Source organism: Hemiscyllium ocellatum, chromosome 47, assembly GCF_020745735.1.
Source record: "Hemiscyllium ocellatum isolate sHemOce1 chromosome 47, sHemOce1.pat.X.cur, whole genome shotgun sequence".
NCBI lineage: Eukaryota > Metazoa > Chordata > Chondrichthyes > Orectolobiformes > Hemiscylliidae > Hemiscyllium > Hemiscyllium ocellatum.
In genome coordinates this window covers 21,478,909-21,495,519 of record NC_083447.1, presented here as the reverse complement: position 1 = coordinate 21,495,519, position 16,611 = coordinate 21,478,909, and the positions used below count along the sequence as shown (strand labels likewise).

Genomic DNA, 16,611 nt, shown 5'->3' with positions numbered 1-16,611 from the left:
TATTTTTTAACAGGTTTGATAATGGGGAGGCTTTAGCAGCAAATCCAGCTATATGGTTCCAACAATACCCTACTAGGCCTAGAAAAGAATGCTACAAGCCTATGTCCATGGAAAGGGGCAAGTATGCTGTAAATTCAATGTGCTTCTTTGCTCTCTTGTGATTCTATTGGTCACAACAGTGCATGGTTAAGAACCCTGTAGCTTCACAACCGGGCTTTCTTTGGGTTCACCTTTGGGTTCACCTTTAAATCTAATGAGCTGAGTACGGTTAGCAGTTCATTAAACACTTGAAGGTGCTCTGATTTAGTATGTGTCTACAGGAGGCGGTTGGTTACTCATGGTGATCAGGAATTGAAAATGTTTCAATGCCTTAGCCAGTTGTTGGTGAAAATGGAGGGAGAATTAAGGAAACTTTGGAACAAACAAGTCTATGTCTCTGTGTGGAATGAACTTCTGAGAAAGTGGTGAATGTGGGTAAAATTACTAGGTTAAAAAGACATTTGGATAAGTACATGAATGGGAATAGTTTGGAGGGATACAGGCTAAGAGCCGGTGGGTGGGGCTTGTTTAGTTTGGGATTATGTTTGGCATGGACACAAGGTCTGTTTCTATGCTGTATCAGTGACTCTATGTGTACTGTTGACCCTTAAAAGTGAATGCTAACTTGTACCGGCACTGCTTTCTGAGGAAAATGGATCAACATCCATTGCTGGTGTCCAGCATGGCTGTTTCATCGTAGCTTTGAAGGTCATCACGACTGTTGGTGCTGAGATGGGTACTTTTTTTTTGTCAATCATCAGCCTCCATGAGGCATCCTGCTTCTTAACTAAAAAACTGGAGAAGTTTTGGTTGACTGGCACAGGGCCCCTTGTTTTATGAGACTGCTTATGACCTTGACAACCTCCCCCTCAGCCTGTTTGGGGAACAGTATTGCTTCTATGCTTTCAGGTCAGGACCATCTATAATGCAGGTAGGATCTCTACAGTGTGGAAACAGGCCATTCAGTCCGACAAGTCCACACTGATCCTCAAAAGAGTAACCCATCCAGACCCTATTACTCTACATTTACTCCTGACTAATGCACCTAATCCCTGAACACTGTGGGCAATTTAGTATGATTGATTCACATAATCTGAACATCTTTGGATTGTGGAAGGAAACTGGAGCACCTGGAGGAAACCCACGCAGACACAGAGAGAACCTGTAAACTCCACGCAGACAGTCATCTGAGAATGGAATCGAATCTGGGTCCCTGGTACTGCCAGACAGCAGTGCTAACAACTGAACCACCATGCTACCCAACTACCCTCCCTGTCATTCCACCGCAGTCATGTTTGTGGTAAGTAAAGGATTGAGTGTGCCTTGCCTCTGGGACACCAGTCATTTCCAAGGGCTTAAAGCACAATTCTCCTAGGGTGCGAATTCTGACCACATATCTCCACATGAAGACTTCTATAAGGGCCTCACCTGTAGTGGGCATTTTGCCATATATGGCAGTTTGAGAGTGTCAAACAATGGTTTGCACTTCCACATGAAATCAAAGCCCAGGATGTGTTTCATTGCTCAATGGAAATCAACAAATATGGCTGGTTAAAGGCAGGTAACGTTGTCCAATGTGAATCTTCATGTTTCAGTTTCTGATCCCTCCTGTAAGTGCCCTGTGAATCAGCTTGAGATAGATTTTTGTAGGTAGACCAGCCATTTCAATATTTTGGGACAGTTTCAGGGTTGTGAGAACTCCCGCTGATCCACACAAACTCAACTTGGCAGCATCTAACTTCACTTTCCAGCATTTAACCCACTTAGACTAATTCCTATTCTGATATTATTATGGTTTTCTCCCACTCTGAGCAACCTGCCATTGTTCTGATCTTCCATTTTCTAGGGTATGTTCAAGAGGTAGGCTTCTGGCTTACATTAAATTCCCTCCGATGCCAGAGGTGAGTGACTTGTGCCCTTAAGGCTGACTTGCAGAGTTTACCCTTCCTCCTTGATTTCCTTACCTTCAAAACCCTGCTGTTTTATTTGTTTCACTCCACTGTCCCGGCATTTAATATAATTATTTGTCAGTCACGTCTATCCACATTCACCCATTTGAATGCTGGCCATCAGGTAGGTAGTTTTTTTTTAATTCAGACTCAGACTGCAATACAAAGCTGTTGGGCTTCAATTGAATAGTAATCATTGGATACTTCTTATCAGAGACTATCCAGGGATGCCAACAGTGTCTGTGTTTTGGACACTTCAGCCAGTTTCTTGCTAAGTTCATTTTATTGATGTACAAAGTTTGTAAGATGAACAAAAGGGTTAAGGTCAACTTGTACTTCAATGCAATTTAATTTACAAATATACTAAAGACACCTTATAATTGAATACTAACTAAAACCCTGCTCTTTTGCAATAAAACTCCCAAATTTTAACATTGAGATTGTTAGAGTTATTAATCTAAGGTTTGCAGTTTTATCATAAAAGAACAGGATCTTAGTAATATTCAGCTTTATCACAATCTTTATCTAAACTACAGCAGACCACCAGACTAGGACAGGTATTACCCATTCAGTCAAACTTGACCAGACTCTGTGAACTTGGCAAAATTCACACATCATTGTCTTTTCTGTTTTTCCAAGTGTTTTCCAATGGGATCCCAATATCCATCCTCCAATGTGTCAAGGGCACATCCCCCTTTCCATGCAAGGTCATGGTGGGAACCATCTGCTCACTGCAGTTCAATACACAAACCAGCCTAGCACTCTAAAACAAGTCCGGATTTGTCCTTCCTGCCTTTGATTTGTGCGAACGCTTTGCACTTGACTTGTCCTGAAAGATTTCCTGGGTTTACCTGTTCAAAGGCTGCATATTCTGATTTCGGGCCTAGTCAGTCAGGCCCAGGGCCATCTAGCCACAAAAGGGTCAGTAGGAGCATGGTATTGAAGTTGGCAGACTGAATGGAAACAAGGAGTTGTAGGGAATAAAATAAAAAATAAAACATGCTAGAACCACTCAGCTGGGCAGGAATAATAATGAAAGGCTTTTGCCCAAAACATCGATTTTCCTGCTCCTTGGATGCTGCCTGACCTGCTCTGCTTTTTGAGCACCACTCTGATCTAAACTCTGGTTTCCAGCATCTCACTTTTGCCTGTTCAGGAATAATGTTTGGATAGAGAAACAAAGTTAACATTTTTCAGGACTTTGATCTCTAATCAAAGTTGACGCTGTAATTCTGCTTATCACAGCGTCTGAGACTGATAGAAACCTTCAGAACCAAAAAAGTCCCTAAAATTTATCATATTCAATGATTCAGCGTTGAGGGAAAGTTGGGTATGACATGAGTTCGCCTAAGAATCCACATGAAGTTCCATCTTGTATTAGAATTAGGTGGAGACCTTATTTAACTTCATGAGCAATAATCATAGATCTCATTGAAGGTTCATTTTCATTTATTCTTAATAAAGAAAGTAGTCAGGTTAAAAGAAAAGTTAAACTGCAAACAAATGCTCAGTTGCTGATGCAGCAAACAAGCAGAGTTTCTGTGAAAATGCAACCTGGTTGAATCAACATTAATTCTGAAGCCTTATTTAGAAATGGAATATGATGGCAACTCCATCCACGTCGAGAAAGACAAAGCAATGGGGATTGGATGAAATTGGATGACACCTGGGGAGATAGGGAGTGGTGAGATCAGGGATAACACGTTGTATGACCCTTCAGAATGTGTCACTTTGCAACTTGATTAATGCACTACCTGCTTAACTCACAAGGTATAAATATTTGATAATTGAGTTAGAGTGTTATCTTGGAAACTTTCCTGGGGTACACTCTCCCAACATTGGATCAATAAACAATTGTTGATTTACACCTCGAGGCTCCTGAGATTATTCTGCAAAATAATCTGCCATAACATTTGATGTTGGAAACAGAATACCCATGTCAGATTGCAAAAAGAGATGGTTATGTTTTATTCACGGCCTATATTTAGTGCAATGAGTCTGGTTGAGTATTAACAGAATCTCAAAGACTCTGAAGGAAAACTAGGGACAATAGGCATCTAGGGAAGCTGCTGGAGGCTAGGCCAAATCCATTCTAAAAAATCTACACTGGCCAAGGGAGTGAGAGAAGTAAAATACAAGCAGTACATGCCGCACCGGTGCTCGATCTGATTTGTGCAGTAGTAGCCATATTGAGGTCAAAGATAGAGTATGCCATATCTACATTGAAATAACTGCACTGGGGCTAGGCAAATTCAGGAAAGCCACTGAAGTGCAGGCAAGGAAATCTGTCTTAAATAAGATAATGAGAGCCATGTAGATTCGAGAACAGACTGCACAGGGACAGCAGGAGAATGCCGTGGAAAGAGAGAGGAAAGCGTTATGAACTTTTACTGGGGAACTGAAGGCACACAAGGTTCATAACAGAGGAGCAGGTAAAATTAGTTGAGAAAATTCATTGTATGGTTGGGAACCACATAACATTCCCGCAGAACAAGGTGCTGGTGGGTGGGTCAAAGCAAGAAACAAGAGAATAAAGGAATGATAATCATTACTAGTCTACAGTATATTTACAACTGGTCAAATAAACAAAGGAAAGATCTTAGGTAGGAGATAGCTGATAGTTATAGCCAATAGTGAAAACAGTGAGCACAGAGGAACAGGGCTAGTCCATATGATAAAGCACAATCAGCAATCGCTCCGGCATGTGGAAACATTATGGCCCAACAACAATTATTTATAAAACTGGTAGCTCCAAGTAATGGGTGTACCCAAAACACCAGAAATATTCATAACTTTAAATTTGCAATTGTGCAGATGTGTTAATGTTAATACTAATATCACACGAAACTGCAAGTCAGTAGTTGTGGATAGTGTTTGTGAGGATAAGGTAGGAACAGCTCAAAAGAAAATGGGGAGAAGACATACACCCCCAGGTAATGAATCTCAAATGTCCACTATAATATAATGCAAAAACGCGGTAACCCACACGATAGTTAGAAAGAAGTCAAAACATCTGTTCAAATCTATGGAAATGGTGTAAACTGTATTTTTCAATTTTAATTTGAAAACATGTTCTTATGCTGTACAACCTCAATTTGTTTTCACAACAAAAACTACTTCATTTTGGAAGACATCCAATTTGAACTTAAAATTTGGAATAAAAAATATTTTGTGCATATAAAGCACTGTAACTGGTTTGTTTTCAAAACAGTTAAATAGTTTGGTAAACATTTAATCAAACCCATATTGAAAAATGAGAGAGCAGCATGGTGGCTCAGTGGTTAGCACTGCTGTCTCAAAGCACCAGGGCCCTGGGTTTAAATCCAGCCTTGTGTGGCTGCCAGTGGGGATTTAGCATGTTCTCCCTGTGTTTATGTGGGTTTTCTCTGAGTGTTCTGCTTTCCTCCCACAGTCCAAAGATGTGCAGGTTATGTGCCATGCTAAATTATGCATAGTTTCTAGGCTAGGTGGGAAATGAAGGGTTACAGGGATGAGGGAGAAGTGGATCAAGTGGGATGCTTTCCAAAGTGTTGGTGTGGACTTGATGGGCTGAATGGCCTGCTTCCAAACTGTTGGGAATCTATGTTAAGAGACAATATAAATGCTTCTATTTTGAAAGTAATCTTGGAAACACTAAATAGGGTTTTGAGACAACTGGAAACAAATTGGAAGATTTAAAGACTTAGTTTGAAATGGTCAGAAGATTTCAGCAGTTTTCTGTAGAAAGTAAAATTACATGACATCACTCATTAATTTGGGCCCCATCTCCTTCTCAAACGAGCAGAAAGTTAACCTTTGCTGTTGTAGTGACCATTTAATGTCACCATGCATTTTCCATATTGCTAGATTTTGGTTTTGGAAAGTTGCAGATATCAAATTTGGTTTACACGCTTTTCCTTTTCGAGATCGGCTTTGACCAATTAGATCCTACCTTCTGAGACAAATTGCTTGAGAATGAGAAAACTGACTCTGATCTCTTGGGTCCCTGATCTTAAAGAACCATTTAATACATGAAGCTTGGATAATTATTTATGAAATTGGAATTGGTAAGCATTTTATGAAAGGTGGGTTTTCAAGCACTCAGTTGAGGAATTATAATAACTTCAAGATGCAGAATGATGATCTACTATGTAGACAATGTTTTGAATTGCCTCAGGAGCTTTCAAGAAACACATTGAGCTTTACTGTCTTGCAGCTGGAAGCTGCTGGGTTTTAAATCAGATGAAATAAAAGGCAACCTCCTCAGTCATAGGAACACAGCCAACTATCAAGAACTGTTTGGCGGCACAGTGGCTTAGTGGTTAGCACTGCCACCTTTCAGCACCAAGGACGCAAGTTGAATTCCTGCCCTGAATGACTGTCTGTGGAGTTTGCACATTCTCCCTGTGTCTGTGTGGGTTTTCTCCCACAATCCAAAGATGTGCAGGTCAGCTGAATTGGCCATGCTAAATGGCCCATGGTGTTAGATGCATTAGTCAATGGGAAATTGGTTAGGGCAGGTTACTCTCCAGAGGGTCAGTGTGGACTTGTTGGGCCAAATGGCCTGTTTACACAGGGATCTAATCTAACCTAAGGATGTGCAAAGCAGGTCTATGGCTTACTTAATTATTGTAGGGCTCCTTGGAAAGAACTTGTCTAAATTGCTGCACCCCAACAAGATTTGACAAAAGTAAGGTGAGCTAAAGGGGTTGGATCAGTTGTAATTCATTAAGCATTTAAGTTCAGTCAATAACAAGAATGAACACAATACTTTAGAATTTCTAGCAAAATGACAAGTTCTGAAGGGAACTTGTTACTGTGAATTTGGACTATTTTGAGAAATAAAATGCTAAAGAAATGTGGCAAGTTCCTTTTTCCATTAGTAAACAGAGAGACACAATTGTAAAATTATTATTTATTTTTCTGATCAAATAGTAATGTTTGATTTCTGTTTTAAGAATATTGTGAGAATATTTTAATCAGATAGTGACAAGAAAATGAACATTAACTGTGAATAAATCATCCTGAGAATTGTTAAATTTCAAAAGAAAGTGTAGATGAAATAAATTAATTCACAGCTTTGTCTTGGAGACTTTTGTGCACTTGATCAGGAAGTTTTAAGAAAACTGAATTGGATGATTTAGCCAACATCCAAAATATAGAAATATATAAGGTAGGAGCAGGAGTAGGCTATTCAACCCCTTGAACCTGCTCTGCCATCCAACATGATCATAATTGACCATCTGCTCAATAACCTGATTTGGCCCTCCCCAGTACCTTTTGACTACAAGAGCTACATTTACCCCCTTCTTATAAACACATAATGTTTTGCACTCAACCACTTTCTATGCTGGTCAATTCTATAGGTTCGCCACCCTCCTCATGAAGAAGTTTCTCCTCATCTCAAACCTAAAAGGTTTACCTGGAACCCCTAAACTATGACCTCTGGTTCTGAACTCCCCCAGTATTAGGAACATCCTTCCTGCATCTAATCTTCCAGAATTTTATAGGTTTCTGTGAGCTCTCTCCTCATTCTTCTAAACTCCAGTGAGTACAATTAAATCTCTCCTCATAGTTGAGTTCCCCCCGTCTCAGAATTCAACTTGATAAGCCTTAACTGTACTCCTGCTGTCGCCAGGACCAAAACTGTACACAATATTCGAAGTGTGGCCTCACCAATACCCTGTATAATTGCAGCTAGATGTCCCTGTTCAGGACCAAATGGGGAGGATACACATTCTCCCCAAATTTTGATCTTTTGACCTTAAGAGTAACAAAACATGATTTAAATGATGAAGTAGTGATACATACTCCATGAAGAAACTGGCTTTAAAACTATTAAAAAGTTATAATGTTAACATGACTACTGCAGGAGCTTTTAACTTCATTTGATTCAGTGATGAAGGCATTCGTCTTCAAATTCAATGATGAAGGCATTAAACACCAGTCATCAGGGAAACTTGAAATAACTTAAAATGTTGGGTACAGATTTGCTCATACTATATGTCACTACACCTCATCTTCTGACTGGGCAACCTACGGCCCAGAGGACTCAACATTAAGTTCTTCAATTTCATATAGCCTCCCTCCCCAACCTCCAACTCCATTCTCAGCCCTTCGTCATCCCTTCCACTGCTCCCAGCCACCAACCGGATTCATTCCTCCCATTGACCAACCAAGTCATACCCTCTACCTGACTACACCGATCCCCACTTCACCACCCTTCCCCCACCACCCCCTTTATCTGCAACTGCCCCCAGTCCTGAAGAAGGGTTACACCTGAAACATTGACTCCTGATGCTGTCTGGCTTGCTGTATTAGATTACTTACAGTGTAGAAACAGGCCCTTCGGCCCAACAAGTCCACACCGACCCGCCGAAGCGAACCCCACCCATACCCCTACATATACTCCTTACCTAACACTACGGGCAATTTAGCATGGCCAATTCACCTGACCCGCTCATCTTTGGACTGTGGGAGGAAACCGGAGCACCCGGAGGAAACCCACGCAGACACGGGGAGAACGTGCAAACTCCACACAGTCAGTCGCCTGAGGCGGGAATTGAACCCAGGTCCCTGGCGCTGTGAGGCAGCAGTGCTAACCACTGTGCCACCGTGCCGCTCTAAATCTTCCAGCCTCTTGTCTGTCTACTTTGGATTCTAGCACCTGCAGTTCTTCTGTCTCTAACCAAGTTTGTTCCACTGCCCAGTTTGAAGATATTTTCTCCCTCCCTCAGACATGTGCTCAGTGAGTTCCTTTCTCACTGCCACAACACCATGATCTCCTCAGTCCTCTGGCTCTTTGACTGCACCATGGAACAAATTCAATACCACAGCCACGAGATTTTCCTCAGCTGCTGTCTTTGCAACCATCTCATCCCTCAAGGCCTCCAGGTACATTTTAAATCCTCCAACTCTGGATCCACCTTTGATGCTCCTTACTTGCAATATCTCTAATGCCTCCACCAACAAATCTCTATCTGGTTTCTCAATCTGTCCCCCACCTCAAGAGTTCCTTTCTCAAATGTGTGGAGGACCTCTACTATTCTATATCCAATGAACAATCCACCAGCTCCACAAACAGTTTTCCAGTTTCTTATCCAGTATAAACAATCAAAAGTTTACAAAACCCTGCTCCTCTCACCACCAGTCAGATAACTTACTCACTGTTTGAAACTCATGCCCTGGTTCCAGCCATCTCCAGGCCCCACCCCATGCTGTTGCCACCGCCATTATTCACATGGAAAGCTACTTCCAGGTTGAATGCTGGTTGCAGTTTCAGCTCGGTACCCATGCATTGCAACCACCTACCTCTTGATCTCATCAGAAATCCTGACACTGATTCTCCTGGTTTTCGAAATACGATGTAAAACTGATAGTATCTCAGAATTAGAGGAAGCTTGGGCATTGTAATATTCCTTAATTAAATCCATCAACTCTTGGAAAGTCTGGTGTGCCTCAGGGAATGTTAGGCTCCTAATAACCAAAAAATATTGCATGTCCTCAAACTGTCAAGAGAATTATCCATTGCTTATTTTCTGCCCCAATGTCACTTGCTTGGAAAAATAATACATTCTTTCCACGTACTACGTCCAGTCATCAATGGCAGGAACGAATATGTTAAAGCATCCCAAATAATAGCATGATGCCAGAAATGGTTACTCCAACTCAAAGATGACTGTTGTGAGAGGATTTCTTCAGAAATATATTATTTTCTCTCATCACCACTGAAGAAAACTCCTAAGAGGTCAGTATCCTGTCACCAAGTCATCTTTTATTTATATTTGCATAGTACTTTTCATTGGTCTAGCTTCCTCAGAGCCAGTTCTCAGAGTGAACAGAGACTCTGACACTCCTCTTTATATGTATTCACCAGGGTACCCTGACTGAACTAGGTTAAAAGCCCCAGAGTGAGAAATTATATTTTATAAGGTCAACCTGGCTGACCTTGTTACAATCACAGCACCTGCCTCTCTAAATACAGATTAATTCTGACCCTCAGAATTTCTTCCAATATTTTCCCACTACCAAGGTTAGAGTGACTGCCAATGGTGTACACCTTGTTCCCTTCTGGAATAATGTTATGATATTAGCTATCCTCCAATCCTCTGGCACCTCTCCTTTGGCAGAGAGGAACTGAATTTTTTGGAAAATTCCCCTGCTTTTTGCTCCCTTTCCTCACTGTATAACCTGGGATACAATTCATTGAGCCCAGGAGATATATCAACGTTGATGAATGCTGGGACACTCAGAACCTCCTCTCTGCCTAAGTAAATTCCTTTCATGGCATCATTGACCTTCCCCCTGATTTCAATACACATTTGTCCCTCGAGTGTTGACTGATATTGCGAATACTTCCAACATTATCTGTCCCTGTTGTAAATGCCAGTGCCCTCCATGATTTGAATTTATATTGCTGGGCAGCTGCCAATGGATATTACCATTTCACCATGCATTTAAAACAAAGAACAAAGAACTGCATACCACTGGAAAAAGCCTTTTGGCCTACCAAGACTGCACCAATGTATGATGCCTTTGTAAATTAAAAATCTTTTCCCAATGTCATTTGTATCGCTATATTTCCTAACTATTCATGTATTTGTCAAGATACCTCTTAAAACATTGCTATTATGTCTGTTTCTAACAACAGTGTTCTCCAGACACTTGCCACCCTCAGTGTAAAGAAAAATGGCCTCTCAGATCTCGTTTAACTCTCCCTCTTTTACATTATATCATATGTTCCCCTAATAATTGACATTTTTACCATGGGAAAAAAAAAGGACCATCAATTCTATCCATGTATCTCATAATTTTGTAAATTTCTCTCACATCACTCATCAGCCTCCAACGTTCAAGTGAAAGCAAACTAAATTTATCCAATCTCTTCTCATTATTAAAATCAAAATCATCCAATTACTCCTCTTATCTAATTTGTTCAATGCCTGTTTCATTAGCTCGAAGATAGAGTCATAGAGAATTACAGCACAGAAACAGACTCTTTGGTCCAACTTATCCATGCTGACCAGATATCCTAAATAAATCAAGTGCCATTTTCCAGCACTTGGCCCAGAAGGCTTTTGCCCAAAACATCAATTCTCCTGCTCCTCAGATGCTGCCTGACCTGTTGTGCTTTTCCAGTACCACACTCTTGACTCTGATCTCCAACATCTGCAGTCCTCACTTTCTCCATATCCCTCTAAACCCTTGCTATTCATATATCCACCCAGAGACTTTTCAAATGATGCAATTGTACTAGCCTCCACCACTTTTTCTGGCAGTTCATTCCATACACACACCACCCTCTGCGTGAAATAATTGCCCCTTAGGTCCCTTTAAAATTTTCCCCTCTCACCCTAAAAATTTGCCTTTCCCCTCTCACCCTAAAAATATCTAATTCTGCACTCACCTCCACCGGCCCCCCACCCCCCATTCCCCCCACCCCAACTGAAGAAAACCTTGTCTATTTACTTTATCTATGGCCCTCATGATTTTATAATCTTCTATAAGGTCACCTCTCAGCGTCTGATGCTGTGGGAAAACAGCCCCAACCTATTCAACCTCTCCCTATAGCTGAAATCCTCCAGTCCTCACAACATCTTTGTAAATTCTTTCTGAACCCTTCCAGGTTTCACAACATCCTTCCGAGAGGCGGGGATCAGAATTGCACACAATATTCCAAAAGTGGCCGAACCAATGTCCTATGCTCAATGCACTGTCCAATAAATGAAAACATATTAAACACCTGCTTCACTATCCTTTCTACCTGCAACTCCACTTTCAAGGAACTATGAACCTGCACTCCAAGGTCACTTTATTCAGCAACACTCTCCGGGACCTGCCTGTTAAGTGTATAATTAGTGCTCTGAAATGCAGCGCCTCACATTTATCTAAATTAAACTCTATCTGCCACTCCTCAGCACATTGTCCCATCAAATCAAAATCCCATTGTACTCTAAGATAACCTTCTTCGCTATCCACTACACCTGCAATTTTGCTGTGATCTGCAAGCTTACTAACTGTATCTCCAATGTTCACATTCAAACCATTTATATATGTGATGAAAAGGAACGGATGCAACACAGATCCTTGTAGCACACCACTGGTAATAGGCCTCCAGTCTGAAAAGCAACCCTCCACCACTACCCTATGTCTTCCATCTATAACCTGCATGCGCTTTGGACCTCGCTCTGACAGCATTCTGGGTCCTTTGTTGGAATGTATTTTGTTCTTCGTTGTTATAGGCATGATATCTGAGGAGGAGAATCGCCTCTCCGATCATCCAACTGTCTGTTAAATACAGAAACACATTGAACTTATTATTGCAAAACTCATTTTCACAAGCTTAGAACATGCATTCATTGACCCAAACGTGACAATTGTTCATTGGCAACAAATTGCCTTGTTATAATGACCAGAACCGACGTGATCAAAACATCACAGGAACCTTAAATCAGTCATCTTTTGACATGGAGGGGAATCAAGAAAAATAAGGGACATGTGATCCAAAAATCAGTTGCGTTTGAATAGCTTTCCAAAAGAGAGTGGAGAGGTGGGATTTTAGGAAGGCGATTACACGCACAGGAAACATAGGTGGGGAAAGCCAAAAAGGACTTTTTTTTTCAAAGCAGTTACGCCACTTACCGTCCATCTTTCGCTCATGCAACCAATATTTTTGCTGAAACAATTGATTTGAATTCATGAATCACAAATGAGTTGCGTCTGCATGGCTTTTTTTTGTGAAATTGTGGATTTCAAATCTAATGTTTTAGCAAAAATCTTCGCTCAAGAGAAAAAGCCATAAACCAGTTGAGGATGTTCGGTCAGCTGGAAGATATGTAATTGAATTACTATTTGTGTCTCAGTTAGTTAATCAATCGCCTCTGAATCAAATTCTCCCAGGTTTACGTTCCATTCCGGAAACTTCACCTTAAATATCTGCTAATACATCTAATGCAGCGCGGATGATGATTTGCGTTGTGGAGTGGACTTTGCTGATTTTTTTTGGAGCAAGCACGGACAAAGAGAGAGCGCGCGCTGCAATGTCGAAAAGTTGGCTTCGAGGAAGAGCTAAAGTGTCGAATGGCCAGTACTAGGAAGACGCGTTCTTGCAGAGCGGCAGTATTGAGGGAGAGCTGTATAATTGAGGGTGAGCACAGGGTGGACACCATACTGCGAGACAGTAATAAAGCAGCACTGTACTGTCAAGGATCTGTACAATGGGAACGCTGCAATGTAGCCACTGTTTTCTTTCTGGTAAATAAAATATGGTTGTCTGCTTTCTTAAGAGAGTCACAACACACCCAATGCACAATAATATTAAAAAAGGTAGTGGGGTACCCGAGTGTCCTGAGCCAATAGCAAAGAATTTGACTATGTCCATGTTTAATCTTAATATAAGTCTCCCCCAACATCTTGTCCCATCTCCTCCCTCAGCTACCAACGTTTCTTTCTGGCTCATATCTTTATTCACTTTTTTTCCTTAAATGCATTTATGCTACTCACTCCGAGTGGTAGTCAGTTTGAGCGCTCTCACCTCTCTTTGGTTAAAAGTAATCAGTTCTCCAAATTGAAATTGTCCCTGAATTTGAAACGTTTATTCTGCTTCCCATGCTGAGTTCCTCTAGAAATTTTTGTTCATGTTTTCCAACATCTGCAGTTCTTAGTTTTATTGAAATTATTGCTGGCTATGTTTGGAGGCCTCAAATTCCGGATCCCCACAAATGGAAACATTTTCTACCCATGTGTCCTATCAGAACATTTCAACAATATAAAGAGATCTATTAGCTTATCATACTACCTAGCGAACAGAAAATGTATACGTTTGCAGAATAGAATACCAGTCTGTCCTTACTTTCCCTTAGGCATCACATCTCCTTGTAAATACTTTCAGTACATGCTCAAAGCCTCTGTATCTGTTTCGTAAAATTGATACAATACGTGTCCGCGAATTATAAATACCGATTCAGATTTTCCACTGGTTTAACAGAACTGCTGGCAACAACTCTGTTGTGTCCTGGGAACACTGGGAAGGAATAGCAGATTCATACTTTATACCATATTTGAAAAAAGGAAATGAAAAATGCACTTACTTCAGTGACTTCACAATCACCTTCCTCTGCAAATAATTTCGAGCCCTTGTAACACTTGTTCATTTAAACGTCTTCTTTTCTTGGAACTTCCGCAACCTGAAGCCACGTGCTACATTTGATGGTATTTTAAGTTGAAATAAGGAAATGGTAGATTTTGTGATCTCGGATGCAGGTGGATGATGACGTTGGCATTTTGAAACGAGATCATAAAAATAACAGTGCCACGTGCATCAACAGAGCACGTGGGCAATGAGAAGGTTCTTCATTTTGGAGACACGGGGTGCTTAGTAGACGTAGCAGTGGACATGATGTAATGGATAAACTACATGCATTCCATGAGAGTGAAAATGACTTGCACCTCCTGATTCTTAGCAAGTTGTAGATGAAATGAGAACAGTACTACAGAGGAAAAGACGACGACAGAAACATACGAGAAGGCCTGAAGACTAGAGGAATAAAGTGAATAAAAATAGAAGAAAGAAATAATAGCTGAATGCCCTTCTCCTGTTCTATTTGTAACAGGCAAAAGCCATGTCCAAGAGGGCCAAGGGAATGAATGGATATCCATGGTTTCCTATGCACCAGCCTGAATGGGAAGGAGTGGCAAACTTCTGTTCCTCTGGAAAAGACTCGCGATGGGTTGAATTCTTGCTATTCCAGATCACGGCTCCAATGGGGTGAATGGGTCGCTTGTTGCTGCGTGAAAATTCGGAGGGGTGGAGGAGGGTGAACAAACTCTGGTTTATTTGAAGCTTGGATGAATAACTTGAATGGTTCTCCTTCTGTTCCCATGTCACTGGTTCAGCGGGATCAATAGTGTCCTCCTGTTTCCATCTATAGATTTCCAGGCAACGAATGACCACCAGCTGTTTCTATGCAATATAGCTTCCGATCACGTCCGAAAGATTTTTCCCGGTTTTCAAGATCTCAATCTCATATCAGACCACGAGTTGAAGAGGCGGGGCCTTTTTGTATGAGATTATATTACCGTGGGGACAGGGGGGACACGGTGATATATTGTAATCCAGTCTCTGTACAAAAACCTCCCTTTACAAGTTTCTCGGGACCAGCAAAACAGTCGTGATAGGGGCGAGAAAGCGTCGACATCCCGTGGCGATAATGAACGGAACTGGACCCTTTTCACCTCAGAAGGCACGCAGATTGTCAGATTTGAACCATTTTAGGTCAAATGGTTCATTTAGTGGCAAGTACAGAAATACCCGCCACTCTCCGCCCTCAACACCTCCCCAGTGCCATTTAAAGAAGAAATGTGGTGATTTATCACAATTCTGTTTGAGGGGTTTCTTGGCGAAATTCAATTCTGGCGATTTCCTATAACGCTCATATTACGGAAATATTCTGTGGCATTTAAACTGCTTTGGATGTCAGTTTTGATGGATTAATCCATTTCTGTGACGGAATTGGGTAATTTTACTTACAACTGCAAATGTGTTGCTGGTCAAAGCACAGCAGGTTAGGCAGCATCTCAGGAATAGAGAATTCGACGTTTCGAGCATAAGCCCTTCATCAGGAATATTCCTGATGAAGGGCTTATGCTCGAAACGTCGAATTCTCTATTCCTGAGATGCTGCCTAACCTGCTGTGCTTTGACCAGCAACACATTTGCAGCTGTGATCTCCAGCATCTGCAGACCTCATTTTTTACTCGATAATTTTACTTACAAAGAAAGGATTGCTTTTTCGTCTTCCAGCTCAATAAGGCATGTTAGGGAAATGGCTATTCCAACTGCTTCAATACAACAGGGGTGAATCGGCAGTACTCTGAATACAGTTTAACATCCCCTTGGTTAATGGTTAATTGTAACCATAATGATGAACAGATGATTTTTTTTTTAAAAGATCGGATCCCTAGATCATTCCCAGAATTCAATCATTCCGGACAAGTTGAAAGCCATGTTTAGACCCAACCGGAAAAGATCCATAAAGTCAATATGGAGTCGTGCAGTCTCCGTTGAAATTCATGTAGTTATTTGCGGCATTACACGGATTGGATACGGATTACAACGGAAAAAATTGGCATTTTTAAGGCTTTTTTAACATGCTGTAGTGTCACTGTGTGACAGAAGCGAATTATTTCGGGCAAGGGACGAAGCTAACAGTTTTGGGTGAGTCCCTATTATTTCTGGTGCATCTGTCTTAAGTGGTGATGATTAGTTTTAAAATTTCTGTCCGCTACACGATGTAGCTCTTGAATGTTGAACGACACAAATCCTCTCAGTTGGAGATAGTTGCGGGGAGTGTTCGTGATTTATAATTGATCATCGTGCAGGAAGCATCGCTTATTTTGGCGACGGGACAAAGTTAACCGTTTTGGGTAAGTTTTCTGTTCCTCCTATTGACCAAAACAAACGTTTATACAATTGCGTATGTGTTAAGACTTTTAAATATACGTTGACGACTAGTTGCTTAGACTCAGCTTGTATTCCCACAAACAAAAAAACATTCGTGGTTTATATAAACGATCCGTTTCAGGTGATTGCAAGTTTTTGTAGAATGGATAGAGATAAACTATTTAGTCTGGTCCAGATGGGTCCA

General features: G+C 41.1%; 1 protein-coding gene across 1 annotated transcript in view; it reads left to right on the top strand.

Moving 5' to 3' along the window:
• Nucleotides 1–16,611, top strand: part of LOC132836553 (T cell receptor beta chain MC.7.G5-like) — a 51,073-nt gene that overhangs the window by 16,986 nt on the left and 17,476 nt on the right. The gene's annotated exons all lie outside the window — the stretch shown is intronic.